At 43.1% G+C, this 18,497-nt stretch overlaps 1 protein-coding gene across 4 annotated transcripts in view; it reads right to left on the reverse strand.

Moving 5' to 3' along the window:
• WDFY3 (WD repeat and FYVE domain containing 3) overlaps nucleotides 1–17,132 on the reverse strand; it is a 185,129-nt gene extending 167,997 nt beyond the window's left edge. For all 4 annotated transcript variants that reach the window (XM_040582561.1, XM_040582543.1, XM_040582552.1 and 1 more), the window contains exon 1: nucleotides 16,738–17,132. The gene's annotated coding sequence lies outside the window, so the exon portion shown is untranslated. The remainder of the gene's footprint in view (nucleotides 1–16,737) is intronic.
• Nucleotides 17,133–18,497: the final 1,365 nt, after the last annotated feature.

Below are 18,497 nucleotides of genomic sequence, written 5' to 3' on the forward strand. Positions count from 1 at the left end.
AATTTGTGTTTAGGCTTTGCAAAAATCTTTCAGACTTATTCTGGTCTTGAAATATCTTCCCAATTAAATTAAAAATATCTCTTTTCAAAGGGGGAAGAGAGAAAGGAAAAAACGAGAAGGAAAAGGAAAAAAAAGGGGGGAGGGGGGAAGGCAGAGCAACAATAAGCAAAGTAATTATCAGTGACATGGAAAAAACAACAAAATTGAGCAGGGAAGTTCTGGGCAGGTGAAAAAAAAAACACAACAGGTGCATGCAGAAGACAGGAAGGAGATGCAAAATGGAAGACAAACTACAGTTTTGTGGACACAAGTCCTGAAAACCTATTTACTTAAATCACTAGGAACTCAAATGCACGTGTTCAAATCTGATTATTCCTGCTTTGAAACCCTAAAGCTTAGTTTGAGAAGAGGTCAAAAAAATTTAAGCAGCAATAGCATAAAGCAATAGTTGTCATTTGTTTTTGCCCTTTAAGCCATTCAAAGGCTTTTGCCTGCTTTGTCAGTAGCATACTCTAGGAAATCCCAAAGCTTACTGTGTTTTGGCCTATAAAGAACACAAACACAAACATACCTTTTCCTAAACTTGTCAAGTCTCAACAGCTACTCACCTGCCTACTGAAACAAACATAAAACTTTCATCCTTACATCATCCCACTCAAGATGATTTAAAAAATTAACACAAAGAAACAAAACTAGGATTTACATATCTTATATAAAACTGAAATTCTTTAACTCAGTGGTCACCAGTCCTATCAATAAAAGGGGAGTCAATCCAGATTCTCTGAATCAGAAACAATTATGCTGATCCCAAATTACCTGTGCACATATACACTAAAAAAAGCAGTAATATTTGAAATGTCAGTGATACCCTGGATTTAGATTAACTGAAATGATCAGAAGCAATTAAGTAAAAAAATCCATCAAAACAACCTATTTAGTCTTCAGTATATTCTCCTTCTATTTTTAGTGATAATTAACAAGATCTCCATATTAAAAAAAAAAAAAAAGGGGGGGGGGGGGCGCAGTTTTGAGAAGGGTTGAAGTGTATCAGGCCCATGCTGCTGTCTGCAGTTTCTCCCCTGCTTCAGGCATTTCCAGGAGGACACTGGAGTATTCTCTGTAGCAATCTTTTTTTCAAGCAATATTTTGGCATAAATCCAAAGTATTTGTTTTAAAAGTGAAGCTCAGCACACTGTATTAGCGATGGACCTGTAAAAAGTCCACAAAAGATTTCCGAAAGAAGAGTTTTCTTTCAAAGGCAGATCAGAAATGACACACAATTGAGATTATGATACCCAAAAAGACTCCCAATAAAACCCAACAGAAAGGATAAACGAACGCTCTGGCAAGTGAGCACACACACACACTCCCTTGCTAGCTGTCATGAACAGAGCTTTTTGCAAGAGCAGACTACCAGAACAAACCACAAAAGGAAAGTGAAATAATACAGTTGTTTCACTGAAAGCACTCCCAGGAGCAACAGTAGCACATATGCCACACTTAAAGGGACAGACACTACAAGGGAAACACTAACTGTGAAACTGAGCTGGGTCACTGGGTTCTCTTACTTTCGACAAGCTGACACATTCCTTCCCTCTGCCTGTCCAGACTTGTCAGCATACCGCTCGGAAGTGGCTGAAAAACTTATAATGGTGTTGATAATGTAGAGTGTACATTCAGACAGCACCTCCTCCTCTGTCAACCAGCAGTGACACCCAAAGGAAGAACAATTACTCTACCGTCCAGCAACAGGTGCCCAAAAGGGACTGGCAACAAGGGGGCTGGGCATCACTAACCAGTGAGATGAAGGAAGAAAGGAAACAGAGTAGAAATAAAAACTCTGGGTGACTGAAAAGCAAATAGAGTCAGAGATGGAAAACAAATATTCCCTCCTGAAATCCCCACATTTTTTCCTCCAATTGAAGATCAGGGACAAAAGCACTGTCTACGTCCAAGCGAGACTGACTACTGCTATTTCCTAAACTGAAAGAGGATGGAGGGTGGCGAGGTGGGATGAAGGGAAAGAGCAGCATTGCATGATGACTGCAACAGTTTTCTTAGGCTTGCAGATCCACTGAGACAGTTGCCCTACAAAGCTCAGCAGAGAAATGGTCTTCCAAGAACTATCACAACACAAGTGACACTGCTTTGCCTCCACTCCCTGCTCTGGTGACAACACAATCAGCACAGTGGAAGCCAAAAAGAAAAACTGTTTTGTATTGGGAGGATCTCATATTCTGAAACCATCTGACATGCTTAAAGTATTCGAGAGGGGGGTGGGAGGTGTTTACCGGACACACAAGAAAACACACAACAACAACACCACAAAATACACCACCACAAAAAAACCCCACATCAAAACAACACAAAAAAACCCACAAAACAAAGGGGGGAAAAAAACCCCACAAAACTCCCTCCAAGCCCTTGCCTACTGGGTAATGAAATTTCTATCATTTCAAGACTTAATTGTAAGGACTGCAATAATGTTGTTTAGACAAGCTAAATTAGTTCAGATTTTCCAGACATCCTTCTCAAAGACATTTATATTTGCTATCTCACCCACATTATTAAATTGATTGTTTTGAGATAAACGTGGTCTCCTCACATGAATATACTCATTCAATACCAAAGCTGGCATGTGCTGTTCAGCATCATTAAACTGATATCTTCAGCTCAGCAACTTTGCTTTAATCACATTAAAGGTACACCAGCTAATACAACCCATATATTAACAGAAGCCAATAATTCATGCACTTAGATGAGCACACAGTGGGTATATGTGGTAACTGCAGACTGACACTATTATTTGGATCTCCTTGTAAACAAGGCACCTTAAAATCACAGAATCATAGAATCATTTAAGTTGGAAAACACCTTTAAGATCATCAAGTCCAACTGTTAACCCAGCACTGCCAAGTCTGCCACTAAATCATGTCACTAAGCACCACATCTACATGTTTTTTAAAAGCCTCCAGGGATAGTGATTCCACCAACTTCCCCGGGCAGCCTGTTCCAATGCTTGACCAACTTTTCTGTAAAGAAGTTTTTCCTAATATCCAATGTAAACCTCCCCTGTCATAACTTGAGACCATTTCCTCTTGTCCTAAAAGACATCTATGACCTTTTAGCATCGTCCATTTTAGTACAATCAAATGTACAGTTAGATGCTAGGAACCAGAGAGGGAAGAAGAGATCAGAGTACAGAAAACACAAATTCCAAAAGGACAACCAACAAGCCCACAGCAACATGAGTAATATGATTCTTGGATGCAGTGGGAGGCACCCCTGAGTTGGGGAAGATCAGTGGGGAAAGAGGGGAGGGTTTCAAAGCAGGCAAGAAAAACTACTCCAAGTATGCAAATGCTAACAGACTACCCTGAGACATATAAAAGTCACTCTTCTTAAAGGATCTTAACCTCAAGAAGGCAACTAGAATACAATTAATTACTATCAATCACTTAAATATATTGTATTTATCACTGAAGGTCAAGAGAAAGTTAAAAAAGAGACTGGGTCATCTTCTCGGCATACAGATCGTATTTACATAGCACAGGGCTCTTTGACCTAGCAGATACTGGATGCAGCATGCACTGGAAGAAAAACAAATTCACTTTTGGTCTGGAAATAAAAACCTCTTAGGAGAGTTGTAATTGACCAGAACAGATTATTACCATGTAAGATTTTCCCCTAACCCAGAACCATTCATTACATGGGACATCTTTCTAAAAGAGACACTTCATTCACCTAAAAGATGTTGCAACCCATGCAGTGACGTGTCACTCCCTGCGTGGAAGGACAGCCATTTCTTACTGTAAAAACCATTACAGTCATCCAAAGATCACCACTGAAGTACCAGATTCTTCAAAAGACAGTTGCTTTCAACTAAGAAAGGACACCACAGAGAGAGAAAAGTTGTCAGCCATTGTAATTATATTGCTCCAGTACACACATTTTTCAGATCCTGCTCTGAAATGCCCATGTTCTCGGTCCCTTTCTCTCCTCCTCCTTCTCCATGCCTTTTTATTGGAAAACATTTGATTTAGACTGGACTAGCTAGTTTTCAAGATGAATCAACAACACCTTGCACAATAAAAAGCAGAAAATAATAACCTATTAAGAGGCATAAATTGTGAGACAGTACTGTACTTTTTAGTACAAGCCTCCAGCTCACAATCAACTTTTGCCATCTTCTTCCCAGCCCTGTTCAAAATACTCTGTTAGGTCTTAGGAATGGAATCCCATCTCAGGAATGCTCATTACAAATGGTAGTAAGCAAGCTTCTCGCTCTTCTTTATAAAATCAAAATACTCAATAAAAAAGAAAGGGAGGGCAAGAAAACTCTGTAAGAGAGAAACGAGGAACTGAATTAATGCAACACATGTAAGCACATATGGACATGCCCCACCATTTATTGTCAGTTCATAAGTAAAAGAGGAAGACACTGAAAATGGGAAGCAGAAAGTTGCAAGGATAAATTAGAAGAAACTCATGTAACAAAACTCACTACTGGTTTTACCAGGTTCACCTATAATTAAGGAAAAGCATTATTCCTTCTTTGGACACAATGAACACTGTCATACTTCCAATAAATGGTGTCTTACAAACACAACTATAAACGCCCACTGTGTTGAGGAGACCAGTCACTTAGGCAGTGGTTTCCCCTATGGACAAGTGATTTCACCTATCAGCCACAAAAACTGTCCTTCCTCCAGTCTGTGAATCTTCCAGGACTGGCCACATCAGACTCACAGCTACCCAACAGATCACAATTGACAGCAAGACCCGTGCTCCATATACCACCCTATATAACTGCCCTAATATGCAAAACCTAGAAACATGTATTTCTGAGCATTAAAGCAATCAAGTGTCATTCTCTCTCGACACAGTTCAGCCTAAGCATTAGTCTAACAGTATCTGATAAGAGAGCTGGAAGGCAAGAGAAAACTTTTTTTTACATTCACAGTCACAGTGAACTGGTCAAAACAAAACCCTCATGACTTGTCTGCCAGACTGGTTTCTTGTCATTTTCCCATTTAACTATTTTTACCAAAGAAACTAGGGGAGGAGGAAAGGGGATCTGTTTTGCTGGGTTTACTTTTTGTTGGTAGATTCTACTTGTTAACTGGCAAACTGGCCATGGATATATAAGTAATCATTAACAAGAAGCAGAAAAGAAAAAGGTCAAGCATTCTTGGCAAAACAATTCTACACAATTCTTCAAATTATCTGTAAATACCTTTTGCCCAGTCTAAAGACATAGCAGCAATACTCATATTAATAAGAAAATAACAGTCAAATAATAGAAGTCTTCATCAGGCCTCCATTTTCCATTCATATAGACAAAGCTATCCTCCTGAAACAATTATACCAAAACCTCCTCAAGTAGAGTTCTCACACATTAACAAGAAAACACACGACTGCACATCTACTATGAGGTGTTTTTTCTTTAAATAGCAAGACATCTATTAATCCCAAGCAATGCAGTTCTTCTAAAAACCTGTTATTCATACACCTTTTTTTCTCCAAAACATTATTTAATGTTTTAACAACAAAGCACGACTTCTGATCAATGGTCTTTCTATGTTTCAAGTTAATACTAAACTTTCAGTCAAGTCAAGGTGTTCCTGATCGAACTCCTGGCCCCCTCCCCCTGATTAGCTATGGACTTGTTTCCTTGAACATGCACCCTCATCAAAGTAAAAAGATGAAAGGGCACATATTGTTTATAATTGATTTGCTTAAATTCACAAAAGCAGCCCCCTTTCTCCTTAGCAGAGGTAAGAGCCTTCCACATGCTGTGCTAACCTTCCAACAAGGTTTATGTTAGCCACTGCCAGGACCTCACAGCCACTGACACCAGTCACTGCTGCCCACCACTCTAAATGCAAACACAGAAGTCTAAGCAATAGACCAATTACAAGATTAATGGCAAAAAACAGTTAGAATAAAATATTCAGTACTTCCATATCCCACGAAATAACAAATGATCTTACTATGTTCAGTAGCACATAAAAAAAAAAAAGTCACCCACTGCCTAACTGCCATAGTGCTTCATAGTGCACCTGAAAGATTCATGTCTTCATTTGTTGCTTAAAAGGGCATCAAAAGCTCACCACACACCCACCGCCTCTTATCTCTGTAAAAAGTCAGGCCTCCAAACCCCATGCCCCCAACTAAAACATCCTAGCAAATATCCTGCTTCAAGGAGGACTAGATATCCCTTCCAACCAAAATTTCTCTGACACATTCAAACTCTCCCAGGTGAACTTAAATTTTAAGACAACTCCTTCCTCTCAATACATAATAAAGATCAGTATTCAAAGACTGCAGCAATTAGTCTGTTAAACCCGAGTCTTGCCCCATCATTAATGCCAGAATAAACCCTTCAACATGGTTCCGATACCCATAAATACTGGAGAGCCTTTCTTCAAGCATCAGAGAAATGAATTTTAGAATATATGAAAAAATAGGACTGCTAAAAACATGTGGTTTTGTTGGGTATTTTGGACAAGGTCCAAGACAGAAATTAAATTTTAAATACATTTTTTGAAGTGGCAAGAAGTTCACCATACCTCTTTAAGCACACTTTTCAGGATAAGTTTGCAGAGGCAGGCTATGAAAGTAAAAAAACCTGACATACACCCATCCCTCCCTCCCTCTCTCCACACACACATCAGAACAGTTTCAACCTTAGCTGAATTGTGTGTAACTTCGTACAACTGTTCCTGAGAATAGTTATAAAGACACTATATTTCAAGAAAGCTCCTAGAAGTAACCTTCATCCTCTTATAAATGACATTGAGCAGGGGTCCTCAAACTACGGCCCATGAGCCAGATACAGCCCCCCAGGGTCCTCAATCCGACTCCCGGTATTTACAGACACACATACCCCCCTGCCGGGGTTGGGGGGGAACCAAGCAGCCGCAGATGACTGCCTGCCGCTTCATCCGCGTGCCGGCCCCCTGTTTAAAAAGTTTGAGGACCCCTGATATAGAGCAAAAGAGACGACTGGTTTCTAGACACAAACATTTGATCCTCCATCAACAGATTCACAGGCTGGTTAACTTCCCTGGGAACTTAATGTGGAGGTACAGGGAATTTAACCAAAAATCAAGAAATGTATGTCAATTGACCATGACCCTGCAGTGCTTGAGATGCTCCACTTTCCTACTCAAAGGCCCCGTTGAGAAGAATACTACAGAAGGCAGACAAACCGCTCTTATAAGGTTCTCCACCACCACAACCCTCAGCTTAACACCACAAGACAGACCTGAACTCCACACAACATAGACACCTACTAACAATGGTGTCCTTTTTTTATTCTTAAACAATTTAGATAAGCTTATTTTCACATGTTGTGCTATTATGTTTTCATTTGAAATGCTTGTCCTTACTCAGGCTGCAAGTTCAACTTCATTCCTCAAAGGATGATGGAAAAGAGGATGGGCAGGGAATAGGAGGAGAATCTCTATCTTTCAAAATTATTCCGCCTGTGCCACAGGAGGCTAAATCCTCACCTTGGTACATTCTCTACTCAATCTGAGCTACTTCAGAAAAACATCAACTTTATTTTTTTTTAATAAAAGAAGATCAAAACACGAGCCAAACAAAAAAAAAATCATGATTTAAAGACAATTATAGCTAGATTAAAAACATTTTTCCAAGTACACTATTTGCAATACAGACACCTTGTCTGCTTCCATTTTTAAAAAAAAAATACACAAACAAGCCAAAAACCAAACATTCAGATCATCATGTGTATTTGATGCATATATATATACACACACATACACACATTATGTGCTTTACTGAAATAAAAATAGGTTAGTTTTAGGTAGTTTAACTGATCAGTAGCCTATTCCAGTTCACACCAAGAAACCGTACAAGTAACTAGGGAAAATTAAAAAAAACACAAACAACTGAACAAAAAAATTCAGCTACAAATACAGCATATCCGAATTGCTGCCTCCCTAAATACAGGGGAGACCACCAGTGAAATTGCAAGGGATTTCAAACAGAGAGCAAGGAACCATTTTCTTTTTCCCCTCTTGATCCAACACTGCTAGGAACATGCTTATCTTCCCAGTAATTAACTGAAAGCAAAATATTTCTGTCTCCAGAAGTTACTACAGTCAACGTAAGAAATGTTGCTACAGTGTCTTTACACTCTCTAAACGAAAATCTTGAAGAGCTACTCCCTGGTTACTTCATGACCCACTCAAAACCTAAATTAAATATTCTTCACTAGCTTATCCTCACCGCTCAGAACTGTGAAAAAGAAACTTTTGCAAACCTAATTAACAAGCAAATTAGCATCTTCTTAGATCATATCCACAGAGACTTTGTTTTTACATTTCTGTTGTGGCTCACTGCTCAACTGCTACTGGCTCAAGTATTAGCATTTGATTTGTGATAAAATACCGAAACTGTTTCTATGCCTGTTTCACTTCACTGTTTATAAAGAATGTTTACTTCTGTCTGTTCAGAGATGCATCCTTTCTTCTGCAAAAGAAGCAATATAGGAACTCCCAAATAAAATTAATTTCACTCCTCTTCAGTCGCTTTATCAGGCAGGAAACCAGTGATGACAAGCCCAGGTCTGACCACATCCTTCTCAATCTCATCATATTCATGGCATCCCAACTCCAAGCATTTTGCCATGTGAAGATTCCAAAAATGCTGGAGCCCTCACAGTTATGGGAAAAAACTGACAACTGCATATTCAAAGACCAAAACTGAAAAAGGAAATCCATTTATCTCATGCTTTTAATGCTTTAAAAGCCATAACTTGAGTCAATCTCACAGCTGAGGGCCTGCACCATGACATTTCAACTCATAGGTTGGCAACCCTGAGAATATCAAAAGGTTCAACTTTTACATTAAGAAACACACTCCGTATCTGCTTTGTCTGTCATTCTACCGTGCGATACATTCTGTACTCTGTGCACTCACGCAAATACAAAGCAAGGCCTTGATCTCATCCCTGGCTCTCACATGGAGACCCAAGGACCTCCATAAAACCCCACTGGAAGTAAATAACTCTTGGCAAGAATGCAACAGCAGAGACAAGTCCTAAGACCATTAATGGCACTCTGAATGCTATGGAGGTGGTGAATCCTAGTGCAAAACCAGTAGACAGCAGTCCTATTATCATCAGCCTGCAGTGAAAGCACTCTTCTCTCCCGTTCCAAAGTCAGAGCACTAAAGTCCACCCTCTCCCATTCAGTGGGGATTCAAAAGCTTCTAGCATTAAAAGAAACACGCACAGGGAAACCCAAAGTTCTGTAAATGTCTTCCACTGTCAGAACAGTAAGACACTGCCTGGTTCCACAAGAGAACTTTGACAGATATGTGGGCTTAATAGCATTAAACCTGAGGGAGCTAGGAATTCCCAGCTCTTGGTTCCATTTACTCCTCTGGTTGCCCTCAGACAACTGCTTTGTTTCTTTTTTTCCCAAAATTAAGGATAATTTCTAAGCTTGCTGCAGTAATTCCATATAACACTTGCCCCTGCTCCACACAGTCCACCTACTATGAACAACTCAAAGGCCAATACTTCACGCCAGTCTAATAAACCTCAACAAAACCTGAGGCTGATTATGCCAAGCGCACTTCTATCTGATTAACCTTCTTAACGAACTTTACTCTCCCTAAGGCATTCTGAACAAACTTTCTCCCTTTTGGGATTGTCCATCATCCAAGTACTTGCAAACTCTTTTAATAAATAAATTATATTTTGTCATTTTTGTAATGATTTTTTTTAAACAGCATACCTTCTGAACACCCTAAGCATCCTCCTACCCCTACGATTACTCCTTCTATTCCCCTAATCTCCAGTTATATAAAAAAGGACATATTTAGAGGGCCAAGTAACCAAATACACAATTCAGGAAACACCTAGTGTACAAACCCCCTCTTTCTATTACAGCTAATCTGTGATTTAAGATCTTGGTTCTCAGCAAAAACTAAGGGCAGCAAGTAGCACTACTTATCACCATTGCATTCAAATACAGTCCACTTTCTGAAGCAATATCCCATCAGTTATTAGTCTACACAAACCAAACCACCCTGCTTCGAATTATACTGAGATTTTTACCATATCTTCATTTGAAAACAATAAATCATCTGGTAATGTGAGAACATAAAATATGGTTCACTTGCACCCACGCTCCACCTGGCAGAATGATACTGAGAAAAATACCAGCCAAACAATCCAGGTAGAGCTACCCTCAGATACCCAATGCATGGTGATACCTCTGACAAAGCCAGCGAAATAGAAAGCCAGATGAAAATTTCTCTCAAGAGTTCCTGGATCCACATTCTCACTGAAGTCACACCATTCTAAATATGAAGGACCCTAAAAAACATCTAAATAACATGCAGGAGTATCTTCCCTTTCTAGCCATGGATCTATCTCACTACTACCAAATTGTCAGCTCTGAAGGTTTTGTTTTTCTCCATTCGCTTATTTGACACTGCTGCTTTAAGTTAAGCATCAGTTTTAGTAATTTCTCTCTACTCTGAAACCCTTCACTAGAAACCCTCAAATGCACACCCAAAATCAAAACTGGCATGACTGTTAGAAATAAAATGGATGATTCAAGAGAATGAGTAACTTCTTTCACCAACTAAGAAGTTCATAGAATAAGTTGCTGGGAAAAAGTACGCAAAAGCCAACTATAAAGGGTCTGACTTCTCTAAGATAGGCGCCTTAGAGTTGGAATAAGAAGCTTAAGTTAGGGATGTAACTGATGAATACCCACCCAACCCAAAAAAGTACAAGTTTAACTCTTACATACTTCCAGTGTAATATGCAATTTCTCTAGAGCAAGAGAGAAAGGGATGAAATAAGCCATCTGGAAAACCCACTTCTTCCATGTGTTTTCAAATTTATTATTTTCTGTACCCTAAATTAGCCAACGTGCTCAAAGATTTTTCCTCCTTGTATTGTAATAAAATGCACTACATGGACATAACAATATTTGTGAAGGTGTAAGAACTAAACATTCTTTTAATGCATATCTGTGTGTTATAATTCAAATGCATCCATCTTATCTTTCTCCTATATTTCTTAATCTTTACACAAAACTACAAGCTATGTGCCCTCATACCATCCAGTATCCCTTATTGTTCATTTATTCCAAACAATTCACTCCCTCCTAGCGTTTTAGAAGATACTTTTTACATGTGCTACAGTAAGTTTTGCAAATCTGTTCCTATTCTGCGATATGACACAACCATTAGAAGTTACATGCTTAAGTTACATGCAGAAATCTATCACAGGACACGGACAAAACACCACAACCAGCAAAGCAATCAAAATGAAAACCAAAAAAAAAAAAAAAAAAGGAAAAGATCCAAAAAGATGACATGTAGCTCTCAATGAAATAATCCAATTCCAAAGAAACATCTAACAATTTTTTTCCAAAAATCTCAATACAGACAGTTCTACACTCATAGCTTTGTTCAACAGGTGAGGAAAGAAAAAATAAAAAGGAAAACCCCCACATAATAAAAAAAAAAAAAACCCAAAACCAAAAAGATTCCCTGCTGTTATTCAAAATTCCAAAAACATCAGCACAATTGTCAAAAATTATGTCAATTGCACATTTACACACAGAACAGAAATTTGAAAACTTTGCCCCAGAGCTGTTCACGGGAATAAAACTAAAGATATACATCATCTTCATTCACAAAAGACTCAAAGGAAAGAAAAAAATAACTCCTGCACATTTAGAGCAAACCAAATCAGAAAAGGCACAAGACCCATTCTTCCTTCTCTGCAGCTACCAAAGCTGCACTTTGCACCTGTTTTGAAAGCCACAGCACCAGCAAACAGCTCCTAGCAAGGGTGAGCCCATTCCCCCAGCAGTGACAGCAGCACCTGAGACCAAAGTCACAGCCTCCTTACCAGGCGGTTGCTACCTATAGTCCTCCTGGCAGTTATCACATCGCTTTTTCTAGCAGCTTCTAGACAGAAAGAAAGGAAGACTAAGGTCTCCAATGTGTAAAACCTTATTTCAGTTGACTAACCAGTCATGTTTGGTGTACCTTCTGACTAATACTCATTAAAAGAAGTATGTTGAGCATGACAAGGGGCATGGGCAGTAACCAACAACACCCCAATACCCTTCAGCTACCTTAAAGACCAAGTAGAAAAGCTGAGTTCCCACTCATATTTAAATGCTTTACAGGCATGTATGCTACAATCCAGTTAGCTAAAGATTGTTCCCTCTTCACCATTCATACAAAAATTCCTTTAATTACACATGAGTATCAAATCAACATAGAAAGTTTAAACAAGCCACTTCGAGAAAGAAGATGCTACGCAATACTAACCCAACAATTTTATACAGTATTTCTTCTTCCTCCTTTGCCCATTAAGGTCTGATACAGTGTTAGGATAAAAATCAAGCAAGATACGCAGCAACTGTGCTACAGATCATCTAACTGAAATAATCACCCCCACCATCCGATAAGTGAGCCAAACAAAAAAGTCTGTAGGTACTGTGTTATTTTTCACTGTCAAAAAAAAAAGGCGCTGTACACACTTGCCTGTAATATCACAGAAGAACAGGGGACGCAACCAACAAGCAAAAGCTTGCACTACTGCACCACGAAACGTGGCTCGCTTGCCAAACAGATGCTCTCAAGGCTGGATCACCAATAATGCATATTCAGTCTTGCAAAGTTTGCAGTGCTATCACCTGAGCCAAGATGCTGCTCTCACATCCACACCAATGACTCCAATGACTTCAGTTAAAACGTTACAAGCCGCTAGCAGAATTTTGTACATAACATGAGAAGCTCGGGCACATGAGAGTACAAACAGGAATATAGGATATGGCAACACTTTCTATACTGGCTGTGGAACAGCTGGTTAAAACAAATGTGCATAGGGGCCTTATAATTACGTCCTGTCTTCTCCTACTCAGCCTGGACAAGGTGCAAACAGCCCAGTAAAAGGATATAAAATCTCCAGTAGAAGATAACAGGAGCTATACAAGAATGAAACTGTTTATTACAAGATTAAAACTGTTAACCAAATTACAAAGTTAAAACTGCAAGCTGTTCCAGGAGACGTGACAATCTTACATCAGCACGCCTCAGTCCCTTTGACACTGAAGGGTGCGAGAAGGCTTACAGTTATAACTCAAGTTATAGCTCCCTCAAGACACATACGTAACAAAAAAAGTATTTTAAAAAGCAATCAGCATTGCCAATAACTCAAAGAAACTAATAACGTAAGTATTTGTCACAACTTGGGCATTTTAAATGCTGTACTATTGCAATTTGCAGTAACAACAACAAAGAAGAATCAAGGAGGAAACCAGTGAAGTTAAAAGCTTCAGTATGAAAGGCATGAAGTTTTCCCCCTTCACGCGTACCCAAAAATTGTACTATGGACCAACGAAAGATTCTATTTCCCATTTCAAAATGCAAGTTTCATTCCAGTAACATATCCAGTAACAGACTTCCACAATTCTAATTATCAGAAAGGCAAGCACTAGGGGGTAAATTGTGACTAAGACTCTAAGGTTTTTCACAGCATACCATATCCGCCCTCTCCAAAATCTGTTTATTTTTGGCAAATGATACAAGACTTCCTTATAGCAGGAAGTCCTGCAAGTCAAAGGCCACTGCTGAAACAGTATTTCCACTATTTTGCAATAGGAACTTAAAATCACTTACAAACACAAATGAAACTGCTTATCAACATCAGCAGATTTGTCCTTCAGCAATTTCACTGTCAGAGAGGGAACTACTGGCTTTTCTTTACATTCCTCAGCTTAGCACATCCTCAGAAACCCAAGTAAAACACCACAACTCAACGCTACAAAACAGTTAACATCAACATTTGGGAAGTGAAACATCATGTTCCAACACCAAAATTTCCAAACAATCTCATGACAGTCCTGAGCATTTCAAAGGGCAAGCAGAACATCTGCCCACACTCATCCCATACTCTGCACATAGAGCATCCACGAAGTTTTCCCTACGCTACAAAAATCCAGCTGAACACTTATAGAAAACTACAAAATATTTAGATGGGCAGAAGTGAAACGCATTGCTGAATTCCTCCAAAAGTAGCCCACATTGGTACATTCTGAAGACCTGCTCACCTTGTATACTACTTCTGGCAGTCTAGCTCCAGCAAACCAGAGCTAAATACCAAGGTTTTCATACCCACCCAGATGGCAGCATACCTTCTCAGCCAACTCACATAGCAAGATGCAACAACATAATGCAGCCTTCTGAACTAACCTTGTTATTTCCAGGTTGAGTATATTAAGAATATTATTATAGTTTTGTTATTTAGCATGCTTCTGTTACTGTTTTGAAAGAAAGAAATGAGATCTCCTCTCCCATAGTACTGATACCACACAATACTACCAAGTAGCTGATCTTGATGCACCAAATGACAAACAATCAATCCACTGGACATACTAATCCTTACTTAAAACTTTGACATAAACATGTTGTAATACATTTTTAAACACGTGCTGAAGATACTAAAAAAAAAAAAAAAAAAAAAAAAAAAAGACAGCAGCACTGTCCTTAACCTGCTTTAACTTGAACAAATAGATAATCAGCTGGCTAAGAGCTGCAACATAGTTGTTACTATATAACCAAAACATACTACATTTTTATCCAAGTCTAGCAGCCTAAAACTGCCCAGCAAATTGGAAGAGTGAACAAACACGTCCAGTTCCTAGCTTCTTTCTAGAATACCAAACTGAAGAATACCACTATCTGATCTGTAGCCTACCACCACTGATATTTGAGGCACTCTTCTACCCAAAACACATTGCTATCAAAGGTGTTGAGTATTCCAGAGATGGCTCAAATTGACCTCGACAGACCCACACCGCTTAGTGCATAGACACCGACTCATAGTCCAAATATGCACCCCAAGTTAAGATCACCAGCACTTCTTGACCAGGATCATGGAGCAAAGGCACGATGCCATGGATTAACATGGATGCATGTTTCCAGCACCCAATGCATTCTGCTTCGTAAACATGCCTGCCCATAACCTAAAAGCACAGAAAAGGATTTGGTTGATTAGCACATCAGTAAGTTTTGTATCTGCAAATGCTGCAAGTCTACCAGCATTACGGATGAGAGAAACACTGCAGAAATGCCAGTTCACGCAAACTGTCCAGTTTGTTCACACAGCCTACTTCAATACACCACTAACTTGTCACCAAAATGGGCCAAGGATGCAATCAACCTGGCTCTCTGCAAAACCAGCCTGGATCCATGGGAGCCTGTGAGCTCAGGAACATCATACAGCCATATACTGGTCAAAGAGGCACAGGTACCAGGCAGCAACACAGCTCTGGTGCAGTTTATGATTTAGCTAATTATTTCTGTTTGCTACAACATTCAATGTTTACTTTTCTTAACAGGAAATGTACGATTTGTTTTCCATAGCAAAATCTCACGGTCCAATACATGGACATGCACAGATCTCGTCACAAACCTACACTGCCAAGTAATCAAAATCCAATCATTAAAATAAAGCCAGAACTCACAGGTCTATACTGAAACCTTGGGAGTTACTCTAGTCAGCCAAGAAATTTCAGTTAGATTATTCATGAAACTACAAGTCAAAATACATACATTTAGTCCTCTGTGTTGTTCCGTCTATAAGACCCTCTCTGTGCAGGCATACATAAGCACAGCTAGAAACTACGGTCTCAATCTTTCAAAATGAACATCACACAAGGTCTCAGTGCCCAGCACCACTGACCGGCCCCTATGCAAACCTCTTCGCCTATGCGAATCACCTGCCAGAACTGCAGGGCAAACACCATGCTGAAGACAAGCAGCAGGTACCTCAGCACCTCTGCAAACCCACCCCCCCCCCTCCCCCGCACCGTGCTCCGGGCACCCCGGGAGCCACAACCTCCCCGTCCCCGGGGAGAAACTCGCCGGGTGCGTTAACCCGAGCGCCCCTAACGCACCACAGGGTCGAGAACTGCCGCCAAAATAACTAATTACATTTTTAAAAAATGAAATTAAGGGGGACAAGCTACCCACCTCTCCGCCTGCGAGCCGGGCTTACTCCCGCGGCGGCGGGCGGGCAACCCCGCGGCCCGGCTGCCCGCCACCCCCACGCACCCAAGGGCTGGGGCGGGCGGGCCCCCTCCCGCACCTCCGCCGGGGCCGGGACCCCCGCGGGAAATCCGCCCTCCCCGGCCACAACAAAGGCCGCCCGAGCGGCCCAGCGCCGCCGCAGCGCCCGCGGTGCTCCGCCGGGGCTTCCCTCGGTCCCCCCCACCAGGCCGGGGCCCCGGCACAGCCCCCCCTGCCCGCCCGCCTCAGCCCGGCGGAGGCGAGCCCCCCGCCCCGCAGGCTGCCCTGCCCCGGGGGCCAGGGCCAGAGAACGGCCGCTGAAATAAAGCATTAAAAAACCAACGGGGGGTGGGGGGTTGCCCGCGCAGTGACAGTGATCCATCACCCGAGGCACCTGCACCGCCGCCCCCTCCTCCAAGCCGGCGGCGGAGGGAGGCGGCCGCCCGCACGGCATCCCCGGGGAGCGGGGCGGCCGCCGCGGCCTGCGGCCGGGCCGAGCCAAGCGGGGCCGGTACCCCGGCAGGGATGGGGGCCGCAGCCCGCCGCGCCGGGCCCGCGGGGCGGCGGCGGGTCTCCCCGCAGCGGGGCCAGGGCCGGCGGCGGTGCAACAAAGCGGCGGGGCGCGGGGAGCGGGCAGGGCCGCCAGGCACTCACCGGGAGGCGGCGGGGGTCTCTGTCGGTGCCGCCGTGCCCGGCCCGGCCCGCCGGGCCGCGGAGGGGGCAGCGGGCGGTCTCTCCTCTCGTCAAAATTCTCTCCGCTCCTTTCCACGGGCACGGCTCGGCGGGAGGCGGGGGGGGGAGTTACGCGACGGAGTGTCCGCGGCCGGGCGGTGCGGGCCAGGCCGGGAGGGCGGCTCCCCCGCTGCGGCCCGGGCGGGCTCCGGCGGGAGGCGCCACCGCCGCTGCAGCGTCCGGGCGCTGGAGTCGTTCCGGCCCCATCAAGGCCGGGCCGGGCCGAGGGGACCGCGCGAGGCGGGGCGGAGGGAGCGGGGCCGCTCCCCGCGGCGGCTGGTGGCCATCTTAGTCCTCCTCCTCCTCCGCGGCGCCGAGTGCCCCCTCCCCGCCCGGCTGCCGGCGCTGCCTCCTCCCTCCGCTCCTCCTCCTCCTCCCGGCTGGCTGCGGTCACCGCCGCTCCCGCGGCTCGGCGAGGCCGCCTGAGGAGAGCCGGTCCGTAATGGCGGGCCGCGGGAGCAGCCCCTCAGGTAGCGGCCCGCCGCCCCCTCTCCTCAGCGGGAAGGCAGCGCGCCGAGGGGCTCCTCTCCTCACCCAGACCAGGTCAGCTCGACAGACATACAGGCCCCCTTCTTGGTTCTGGGGCTTTTTAGAATTATATTACTTTTCAGAGCGGTGGGTTTCCCGGGCAGACGCTTGGTTGGTTTGTTTTCTCCCTGTTCTCTGAGAGAAATCCCGCTTCTCTGGCACTGAAGGGCCCTGCCCTCTCCCCTCTGTGCCCGCCACCAGCCCTGACACCGCAGGCCCGAGCAGCTGACACGCTGCCCAGCCCGCCGAGCAGGCAAGCCATCCATCCCAGCCAGGAGCCTGCTGTGGGACAAGGATGGAAATGCCAGGAGGTCAACGCAGGGCCAAAGCAGCCACCTGCAGGTTGGGGTTAGTGTGGTTTCCCTTAAGTTTTCCTCAAGCGTACATCCAGGGAAAGTCCTCTGGATATCCCTGCTATCAACCACAAAGAGGATTGTACATCTGTGCTTACCCACACATCTCATCTGTTACTCTTTTCCTAATTAAGCCAGAAGTTCATTAAATTCCCAACAGCAAAAGGACTTTTTTTCAGCAGGGCAAAATGCAGGTTTAGCCGCACGTGGTGCAAGCGGTCACTGCAACCTTGGGACAAGCTTCATCTGCTTGGATGCTCCTGAGGAACGGTGCAAAGGTGTGTCTGTCCACACATACGTGACCAGATACACTTCTGCCTTTTTCCAGTCACTTATAAACTTGCCTCCTTTGAGCAATCGGCTGCTAACAGCTCTTCACCCCCTAGAAGTTTTGTTTGGAAAATGAAAATTTTTTCATCAATGAAAATCCCTTCTGAAGTCTTCACTGAAAAGACTAAGCAGCAGTTCAGAGAATCTGGCTACAGGGGTAAAAGCTGCAATAAACAATACACAAACCATCCGAGACCTTGCGTTTCGCTGGCAAATTATCACAAGCACCAGGAACCAGGACCATTGCCACTTCCCTTTGCTAAGGGGTCTTACTAAACGAAGCTGTGTACTGTTGTACTTGAGGGCAAATGTAGTAGGCCATTTATCCAGTCTTCCTTCTCTGGCTGTTAGCATCGAACATGTAAATCCACTTAATGTTTTTACTGGTTAATATACTGCTCTTCAGCTGGCAGTGGAAACCATCCTGTTGCCTTTTAGGTGGAGGAGGCCTCTGCTTAAGACTCATGGATG

Source organism: Falco naumanni, chromosome 1, assembly GCF_017639655.2.
Source record: "Falco naumanni isolate bFalNau1 chromosome 1, bFalNau1.pat, whole genome shotgun sequence".
NCBI classification, from domain to species: Eukaryota; Metazoa; Chordata; class Aves; order Falconiformes; family Falconidae; genus Falco; species Falco naumanni.